The sequence below is a fragment of the Pituophis catenifer genome, unplaced genomic scaffold (genome assembly GCF_029215685.1).
Source record: "Pituophis catenifer annectens isolate HBS135680 unplaced genomic scaffold, rPitCat1.0.hap2 SCAF_13, whole genome shotgun sequence".
Lineage (NCBI taxonomy): Eukaryota > Metazoa > Chordata > Lepidosauria > Squamata > Colubridae > Pituophis > Pituophis catenifer.
In genome coordinates, this window is record NW_027256893.1 from 14,832,735 (window position 1) to 14,843,571 (window position 10,837).

A 10,837-nucleotide genomic window follows, 5' to 3' on the forward strand; every position below is an offset into this window, starting at 1 on the left:
AATCTGCCCAGGAGCAAAAAAATTTTTTTGACTCAAATGTAACAACGGATGCCAGAATGTGATTCGGGGTGGAATTCCATGCTTAAAAATGTTATTATTAGCTGTTTTTAAAAATCGAGTGTTTTTGCTGCCCGAGGAAGAAAACGCGTGATGCCGGGGTCAGAAAAAAATCTGCCCAGGAGCAAAAAAATTTTTTTGACTCAAATGTAACAACGGATGCCAGAATGTGATTCGGGGTGGAATTCCATGCTTAAAAATGTTATTATTAGCTGTTTTTAAAAATCGAGTGTTTTTGCTGCCCGAGGAAGAAAACGCGTGATGCCGGGGTCAGAAAAAAATCTGCCCAGGAGCAAAAAAAATTTTTTTGACTCAAATGTAACAACGGATGCTAGAATGTGATTCGGGGTGAAATTCCATGCTTAAAAATGTTATTATTAGCTGTTTTTAAAAATCGAGTGTTTTTGCTGCCCGAGGAAGAAAACGCGTGATGCCGGGGTCAGAAAAAAATCTGCCCAGGAGCAAAAAAATTTTTTTTGACTCAAATGTAACAACGGATGCTAGAATGTGATTCAGGGTGGAATTCCATGCTTAAAAATGTTATTATTAGCTGTTTTTAAAAATCGAGTGTTTTTGCTGCCCGAGGAAGAAAACGCGTGATGCCGGGGTCAGAAAAAAACCTGCCCAGGACCAAAAAAAATTTTTTTAACTCAAATGTAACAAGGGATGCTAGAATGTGATTCGGGGTGGAATTCCATGCTTAAAAATGTTATTATTAGCTGTTTTTAAAAATCGAGTGTTTTTGCTGCCCGAGGAAGAAAACACGTGATGCCGGGGTCAGAAAAAAATCTGCCCTAGAGCAAAAAAATTTTTATTGACTCAAATGTAATAACGGATGCCAGAATGTGATTCGAGGTGGAATTCCATGCTTAAAAATGTTATTATTAGCTGTTTTTAAAAATCGAGTGTTTTTGCTGCCCGAGGAAGAAAACGCGTGATGCCGGGGTCAGAAAAAAATCTGCCCAGGAGCAAAAAAATTTTTTTTGACTCAAATGTAACAACGGATGCTAGAATGTGATTCGGGGTGGAATTCCATGCTTAAAAATGTTATTATTAGCTGTTTTTAAAAATCGAGTGTTTTTGCTGCCCGAGGAAGAAAACGCGTGATGCTGGGGTCAGAAAAAAACCTGCCCAGTACCAAAAAAATTTTTTTTGACTCAAATGTAACAAGGGATGCTAGAATGTGATTTGGGGTGGAATTCCATGCTTAAAAATGTTATTATTAGCTGTTTTTAAAAATCGAGTGTTTTTGCTGCCCGAGGAAGAAAACGCGTGATGCCGGGGTCAGAAAAAAATCTGCCCAGGAGCAAAAAAATTTTTTTGACTCAAATGTAACAACGGATGCCAGAATGTGATTCGGGGTGGAATTCCATGCTTAAAAATGTTATTATTAGCTGTTTTTAAAAATCGAGTGTTTTTGCTGCCCGAGGAAGAAAACGCGTGATGCCGGGGTCAGAAAAAAATCTGCCCAGGAGCAAAAAAATTTTTTTTGACTCAAATGTAACAACGGATGCTAGAATGTGATTCGGGGTGGAATTCCATGCTTAAAAATGTTATTATTAGCTGTTTTTAAAAATCGAGTGTTTTTGCTGCCCGAGGAAGAAAACGCGTGATGCCGGGGTCAGAAAAAAATCTGCCCAGGAGCAAAAAAATTTTTTTTGACTCAAATGTAACAACGGATGCCAGAATGTGATTCGAGGTGGAATTCCATGCTTAAAAATGTTATTATTAGCTGTTTTTAAAAATCGAGTGTTTTTGCTGCCCGAGGAAGAAAACGCGTGATGCCGGGGTCAGAAAAAAATCTGCCCAGGAGCAAAAAAATTTTTTTTGACTCAAATGTAACAACGGATGCTAGAATGTGATTCGGGGTGGAATTCCATGCTTAAAAATGTTATTATTAGCTGTTTTTAAAAATCGAGTGTTTTTGCTGCCCGAGGAAGAAAACGCGTGATGCCGGGGTCAGAAAAAAACCTGCCCAGGACCAAAAAACTTTTTTTTGACTCAAATGTAACAAGGGATGCTAGAATGTGATTCGGGGTGGAATTCCATGCTTAAAAATGTTATTATTAGCTTTTTTTAAAAATCGAATGTTTTTGCTGCCCGAGGAAGAAAACGCGTGATTCCGGGGTCAGAAAAAAATCTGCCCAGGAGCAAAAAAATTTTTTTGACTCAAATGTAACAACGGATGCCAGAATGTGATTCGGGGTGGAATTCCATGCTTAAAAATGTTATTATTAGCTGTTTTTAAAAATCGAGTGTTTTTGCTGCCCGAGGAAGAAAACGCGTGATGCCGGGGTCAGAAAAAAATCTGCCCAGGAGCAAAAAAATTTTTTTGACTCAAATGTAACAACGGATGCCAGAATGTGATTCGGGGTGGAATTCCATGCTTAAAAATGTTATTATTAGCTGTTTTTAAAAATCGAGTGTTTTTGCTGCCCGAGGAAGAAAACGCGTGATGCCGGGGTCAGAAAAAAACCTGCCCAGGACCAAAAAAAATTTTTTTGACTCAAATGTAACAAGGGATGCTAGAATGTGATTCGGGGTGGAATTCCATGCTTAAAAATGTTATTATTAGCTGTTTTTAAAAATCGAGTGTTTTTGCTGCCCGAGGAAGAAAACGCGTGATGCCGGGGTCAGAAAAAAATCTGCCCAGGAGCAAAAAAATTTTTTTGACTCAAATGTAACAACGGATGCCAGAATGTGATTCAGGGTGGAATTCCATGCTTAAAAATGTTATTATTAGCTGTTTTTAAAAATCGAGTGTTTTTGCTGCCCGAGGAAGAAAACGCGTGATGCCGGGGTCAGAAAAAAATCTGCCCAGGAGCAAAAAAATTTTTTTTGACTCAAATGTAACAACGGATGCTAGAATGTGATTTGGGGTGGAATTCCATGCTTAAAAATATTATTATTAGCTGTTTTTAAAAATCGAGTGTTTTTGCTGCCCGAGGAAGAAAACGCGTGATGCCGGGGTCAAAAAAAAATCTGCCCTAGAGCAAAAAAATTTTTATTGACTCAAATGTAATAACGGATGCTAGAATGTGATTCGGGGTTGAATTCCATGCTTAATAATGTTATTATTAGCTGTTTTTAAAAATCGAGTGTTTTTGCTGCCCGAGGAAGAAAACGCGTGATGCCGGGGTCAGAAAAAAAGCTGCCCAGGAGCAAAAAAATTTTTTTTGACTCAAATGTAACAACGGATGCCAGAATGTGATTCGAGGTGGAATTCCATGCTTAAAAATGTTATTATTAGCTGTTTTTAAAAATCGAGTGTTTTTGCTGCCCGAGGAAGAAAACGCGTGATGCCGGGGTCAGAAAAAAATCTGCCCAGGAGCAAAAAAATTTTTTTTGACTCAAATGTAACAACGGATGCTAGAATGTGATTCGGGGTGGAATTCCATGCTTAAAAATGTTATTATTAGCTGTTTTTAAAAATCGAGTGTTTTTGCTGCCCGAGGAAGAAAACGCGTGATGCCGGGGTCAGAAAAAAACCTGCCCAGGACCAAAAAACTTTTTTTTGACTCAAATGTAACAAGGGATGCTAGAATGTGATTCGGGGTGGAATTCCATGCTTAAAAATGTTATTATTAGCTGTTTTTAAAAATCGAGTGTTTTTGCTGCCCGAGGAAGAAAACGCGTGATGCCGGGGTCAGAAAAAAATCTGCCCAGGAGCAAAAAAATTTTTTTTGACTCAAATGTAACAACGGATGCTAGAATGTGATTCGGGGTGGAATTCCATGCTTAAAAATGTTATTATTAGCTGTTTTTAAAAATCGAATGTTTTTGCTGCCCGAGGAAGAAAACGCGTGATGCCGGGGTCAGAAAAAAATCTGCCCAGGAGCAAAAAAATTTTTTTGACTCAAATGTAACAACGGATGCCAGAATGTGATTCGGGGTGGAATTCCATGCTTAAAAATGTTATTATTAGCTGTTTTTAAAAATCGAGTGTTTTTGCTGCCCGAGGAAGAAAACGCGTGATGCCGGGGTCAGAAAAAAATCTGCCCAGGAGCAAAAAAATTTTTTTGACTCAAATGTAACAACGGATGCCAGAATGTGATTCGGGGTGGAATTCCATGCTTAAAAATGTTATTATTAGCTGTTTTTAAAAATCGAGTGTTTTTGCTGCCCGAGGAAGAAAACGCGTGATGCCGGGGTCAGAAAAAAACCTGCCCAGGACCAAAAAAAATTTTTTTGACTCAAATGTAACAAGGGATGCTGGAATGTGATTCGGGGTGGAATTCCATGCTTAAAAATGTTATTATTAGCTGTTTTTAAAAATCGAGTGTTTTTGCTGCCCGAGGAAGAAAACGCGTGATGCCGGGGTCAGAAAAAAATCTGCCCAGGAGCAAAAAAATTTTTTTGACTCAAATGTAACAACGGATGCCAGAATGTGATTCAGGGTGGAATTCCATGCTTAAAAATGTTATTATTAGCTGTTTTTAAAAATCGAGTGTTTTTGCTGCCCGAGGAAGAAAACGCGTGATGCCGGGGGTCAGAAAAAAATCTGCCCAGGAGCAAAAAAATTTTTTTTGACTCAAATGTAACAACGGATGCTAGAATGTGATTTGGGGTGGAATTCCATGCTTAAAAATATTATTATTAGCTGTTTTTAAAAATCGAGTGTTTTTGCTGCCCGAGGAAGAAAACGCGTGATGCCGGGGTCAGAAAAAAATCTGCCCAGGAGCAAAAAAATTTTTTTTGACTCAAATGTAACAACGGATGCTAGAATGTGATTCGGGGTGGAATTCCATGCTTAAAAATGTTATTATTAGCTGTTTTTAAAAATCGAGTGTTTTTGCTGCCCGAGGAAGAAAACGCGTGATGCCGGGGTCAGAAAAAAACCTGCCCAGGACCAAAAAACTTTTTTTTGACTCAAATGTAACAAGGGATGCTAGAATGTGATTCGGGGTGGAATTCCATGCTTAAAAATGTTATTATTAGCTGTTTTTAAAAATCGAGTGTTTTTGCTGCCCGAGGAAGAAAACGCGTGATGCCGGGGTCAGAAAAAAATCTGCCCAGGAGCAAAAAAATTTTTTTGACTCAAATGTAACAACGGATGCCAGAATGTGATTCAGGGTGGAATTCCATGCTTAAAAATGTTATTATTAGCTGTTTTTAAAAATCGAGTGTTTTTGCTGCCCGAGGAAGAAAACGCGTGATGCCGGGGTCAGAAAAAAATCTGCCCAGGAGCAAAAAAATTTTTTTTGACTCAAATGTAACAACGGATGCTAGAATGTGATTCGGGGTGGAATTCCATGCTTAAAAATATTATTATTAGCTGTTTTTAAAAATCGAGTGTTTTTGCTGCCCGAGGAAGAAAACGCGTGATGCCGGGGTCAGAAAAAAATCTGCCCAGGAGCAAAAAAAATTTTTTGACTCAAATGTAACAACGGATGCCAGAATGTGATTCAGGGTGGAATTCCATGCTTAAAAATGTTATTATTAGCTGTTTTTAAAAATCGAGTGTTTTTGCTGCCCGAGGAAGAAAACGCGTGATGCCGGGGTCAAAAAAAAATCTGCCCTAGAGCAAAAAAAATTTTATTGACTCAAATGTAATAACGGATGCTAGAATGTGATTCGGGGTGGAATTCCATGCTTAAAAATGTTATTATTAGCTGTTTTTAAAAATCGAGTGTTTTTGCTGCCCGAGGAAGAAAACGCGAGATGCCGCGGTCAGAAAAAAATCTGCCCAGGAGCAAAAAAAATTTTTTTGACTCAAATGTAACAACGGATGCTAGAATGTGATTCAGGGTGGAATTCCATGCTTAAAAATGTTATTATTAGCTGTTTTTAAAAATCGAGTGTTTTTGCTGCCCGAGGAAGAATACGCGTGATGCCGAGGTCAGAAAAAAACCTGCCCAGGACCAAAAAAATTTTTTTTGACTCAAATGTAACAAGGGATGCTAGAATGTGATTCGGGGTGGAATTCCATGCTTAAAAATGTTATTATTAGCTGTTTTTAAAAATCGAGTGTTTTTGCTGCCCGAGGAAGAAAACGCGTGATGCCGGGGTCAGAAAAAAATCTGCCCAGGAGCAAAAAAATTTTTTTTGACTCAAATGTAACAACGGATGCTAGAATGTGATTCGGGGTGGAATTCCATGCTTAAAAATATTATTATTAGCTGTTTTTAAAAATCGAGTGTTTTTGCTGCCCGAGGAAGAAAACGGGTGATGCCGGGGTCAGAAAAAAATCTGCCCAGGAGCAAAAAAAATTTTTTGACTCAAATGTAACAACGGATGCCAGAATGTGATTCAGGGTGGAATTCCATGCTTAAAAATGTTATTATTAGCTGTTTTTAAAAATCGAGTGTTTTTGCTGCCCGAGGAAGAAAACGCGTGATGCCGGGGTCAAAAAAAAATCTGCCCTAGAGCAAAAAAAATTTTATTGACTCAAATGTAATAACGGATGCTAGAATGTGATTCGGGGTGGAATTCCATGCTTAAAAATGTTATTATTAGCTGTTTTTAAAAATCGAGTGTTTTTGCTGCCCGAGGAAGAAAACGCGAGATGCCGCGGTCAGAAAAAAATCTGCCCAGGAGCAAAAAAAATTTTTTTGACTCAAATGTAACAACGGATGCTAGAATGTGATTCAGGGTGGAATTCCATGCTTAAAAATGTTATTATTAGCTGTTTTTAAAAATCGAGTGTTTTTGCTGCCCGAGGAAGAATACGCGTGATGCCGAGGTCAGAAAAAAACCTGCCCAGGACCAAAAAAATTTTTTTTGACTCAAATGTAACAAGGGATGCTAGAATGTGATTCGGGGTGGAATTCCATGCTTAAAAATGTTATTATTAGCTGTTTTTAAAAATCGAGTGTTTTTGCTGTCCGAGGAAGAAAACGCGTGATGCCGGGGTCAGAAAAAAATCTGCCCAGGAGCAAAAAAAATTTTTTTTCACTCAAATGTAACAACGGATGCTAGAATGTGATTCGGGGTGGAATTCCATGCTTAAAAATATTATTATTAGCTGTTTTTAAAAATCGAGTGTTTTTGCTGCCCGAGGAAGAAAACGCGTGATGCCGGGGTCAAAAAAAAATCTGCCCTAGAGCAAAAAAATTTTTATTGACTCAAATGTAATAACGGATGCTAGAATGTGATTCGGGGTGGAATTCCATGCTTAATAATGTTATTATTAGCTGTTTTTAAAAATCGAGTGTTTTTGCTGCCCGAGGAAGAAAACGCGTGATGCCGGGGTCAGAAAAAAATCTGCCCAGGAGCAAAAAAATTTTTTTTGACTCAAATGTAACAACGGATGCTAGAATGTGATTCGGGGTGGAATTCCATGCTTAAAAATGTTATTATTAGCTGTTTTTAAAAATCGAGTGTTTTTGCTGCCCGAGGAAGAAAACGCGTGATGCCGGGGTCAGAAAAAAACCTGCCCAGGACCAAAAAACTTTTTTTTGACTCAAATGTAACAAGGGATGCTAGAATGTGATTCGGGGTGGAATTCCATGCTTAAAAATGTTATTATTAGCTGTTTTTAAAAATCGAGTGTTTTTGCTGCCCGAGGAAGAAAACGCGTGATGCCGGGGTCAGAAAAAAATCTGCCCAGGAGCAAAAAAATTTTTTTGACTCAAATGTAACAACGGATGCCAGAATGTGATTCGGGGTGGAATTCCATGCTTAAAAATGTTATTATTAGCTGTTTTTAAAAATCGAGTGTTTTTGCTGCCCGAGGAAGAAAACGCGTGGTGCCGGGGTCAGAAAAAAATCTGCCCAGGAGCAAAAAATTTTTTTTGACTCAAATGTAACAACGGATGCCAGAATGTGATTCGGGGTGGAATTCCATGCTTAAAAATGTTATTATTAGCTGTTTTTAAAAATCGAGTGTTTTTGCTGCCCGAGGAAGAAAACGCGTGATGCCGGGGTCAGAAAAAAACCTGCCCAGGACCAAAAAAAATTTTTTTGACTCAAATGTAACAAGGGATGCTAGAATGTGATTCGGGGTGGAATTCCATGCTTAAAAATATTATTATTAGCTGTTTTTAAAAATCGAGTGTTTTTGCTGCCCGAGGAAGAAAACGCGTGATGCCGGGGTCAAAAAAAAATCTGCCCTAGAGCAAAAAAATTTTTATTGACTCAAATGTAATAACGGATGCTAGAATGTGATTCGGGGTGGAATTCCATGCTTAAAAATGTTATTATTAGCTGTTTTTAAAAATCGAGTGTTTTTGCTGCCCGAGGAAGAAAACGCGTGATGCCGGGGTCAGAAAAAAATCTGCCCAGGAGCAAAAAAATTTTTTTTGACTCAAATGTAACAACGGATGCTAGAATGTGATTCGAGGTGGAATTCCATGCTTAAAAATGTTATTATTAGCTGTTTTTAAAAATCGAGTGTTTTTGCTGCCCGAGGAAGAAAACGCGTGATGCCGGGGTCAGAAAAAAATCTGCCCAGGAGCAAAAAAATTTTTTTGACTCAAATGTAACAACGGATGCCAGAATGTGATTCGGGGTGGAATTCCATGCTTAAAAATGTTATTATTAGCTGTTTTTAAAAATCGAGTGTTTTTGCTGCCCGAGGAAGAAAACGCGTGATGCCGGGGTCAGAAAAAAATCTGCCCAGGAGCAAAAAAATTTTTTTGACTCAAATGTAACAACGGATGCCAGAATGTGATTCGGGGTGGAATTCCATGCTTAAAAATGTTATTATTAGCTGTTTTTAAAAATCGAGTGTTTTTGCTGCCCGAGGAAGAAAACGCGTGATGCCGGGGTCAGAAAAAAACCTGCCCAGGACCAAAAAAAATTTTTTTGACTCAAATGTAACAAGGGATGCTAGAATGTGATTCGGGGTGGAATTCCATGCTTAAAAATGTTATTATTAGCTGTTTTTAAAAATCGAGTGTTTTTGCTGCCCGAGGAAGAAAACGCGTGATGCCGGGGTCAGAAAAAAATCTGCCCAGGAGCAAAAAAATTTTTTTGACTCAAATGTAACAACGGATGCCAGAATGTGATTCAGGGTGGAATTCCATGCTTAAAAATGTTATTATTAGCTGTTTTTAAAAATCGAGTGTTTTTGCTGCCCGAGGAAGAAAACGCGTGATGCCGGGGGTCAAAAAAAAATCTGCCCTAGAGCAAAAAAATTTTTATTGACTCAAATGTAATAACGGATGCTAGAATGTGATTCGGGGTGGAATTCCATGCTTAAAAATGTTATTATTAGCTGTTTTTAAAAATCGAGTGTTTTTGCTGCCCGAGGAAGAAAACGCGAGATGCCGCGGTCAGAAAAAAATCTGCCCAGGAGCAAAAAAAATTTTTTTGACTCAAATGTAACAACGGATGCTAGAATGTGATTCAGGGTGGAATTCCATGCTTAAAAATGTTATTATTAGCTGTTTTTAAAAATCGAGTGTTTTTGCTGCCCGAGGAAGAATACGCGTGATGCCGGGGTCAGAAAAAAACCTGCCCAGGACCAAAAAAATTTTTTTTCACTCAAATGTAACAAGGGATGCTAGAATGTGATTCGGGGTGGAATTCCATGCTTAAAAATGTTATTATTAGCTGTTTTTAAAAATCGAGTGTTTTTGCTGTCCGAGGAAGAAAACGCGTGATGCCGGGGTCAGAAAAAAATCTGCCCAGGAGCAAAAAAATTTTTTTTGACTCAAATGTAACAACGGATGCTAGAATGTGATTCGGGCTGGAATTCCATGCTTAAAAATGTTATTATTAGCTGTTTTTAAAAATCGAGTGTTTTTGCTGTCCGAGGAAGAAAACGCGTGATGCCGGGGTCAGAAAAAAATCTGCCCAGGAGCAAAAAATTTTTTTTTGACTCAAATGTAACAACGGATGCTAGAATGTGATTCGGGGTGGAATTCCATGCTTAAAAATATTATTATTAGCTGTTTTTAAAAATCGAGTGTTTTTGCTGCCCGAGGAAGAAAACGCGTGATGCCGGGGTCAGAAAAAAATCTGCCCAGGAGCAAAAAAATTTTTTTTGACTCAAATGTAATAACGGATGCTAGAATGTGATTCGGGGTGGAATTCCATGCTTAAAAATGTTATTATTAGCTGTTTTTAAAAATCGAGTGTTTTTGCTGCCCGAGGAAGAAAACGCGTGATGCCGGGGTCAGAAAAAAATCTGCCCAGGAGCAAAAAAATTTTTTTTGACTCAAATGTAACAACGGATGCTAGAATGTGATTCGAGGTGGAATTCCATGCTTAAAAATGTTATTATTAGCTGTTTTTAAAAATCGAGTGTTTTTGCTGCCCGAGGAAGAAAACGCGTGATGCCGGGGTCAGAAAAAAATCTGCCCAGGAGCAAAAAAATTTTTTTGACTCAAATGTAACAACGGATGCCAGAATGTGATTCGGGGTGGAATTCCATGCTTAAAAATGTTATTATTAGCTGTTTTTAAAAATCGAGTGTTTTTGCTGCCCGAGGAAGAAAACGCGTGATGCCGGGGTCAGAAAAAAATCTGCCCAGGAGCAAAAAAATTTTTTTGACTCAAATGTAACAACGGATGCCAGAATGTGATTCGGGGTGGAATTCCATGCTTAAAAATGTTATTATTAGCTGTTTTTAAAAATCGAGTGTTTTTGCTGCCCGAGGAAGAAAACGCGTGATGCCGGGGTCAGAAAAAAACCTGCCCAGGACCAAAAAAAATTTTTTTGACTCAAATGTAACAAGGGATGCTAGAATGTGATTCGGGGTGGAATTCCATGCTTAAAAATGTTATTATTAGCTGTTTTTAAAAATCGAGTGTTTTTGCTGCCCGAGGAAGAAAACGCGTGATGCCGGGGTCAGAAAAAAATCTGCCCAGGAGCAAAAAAATTTTTTTGACTCAAA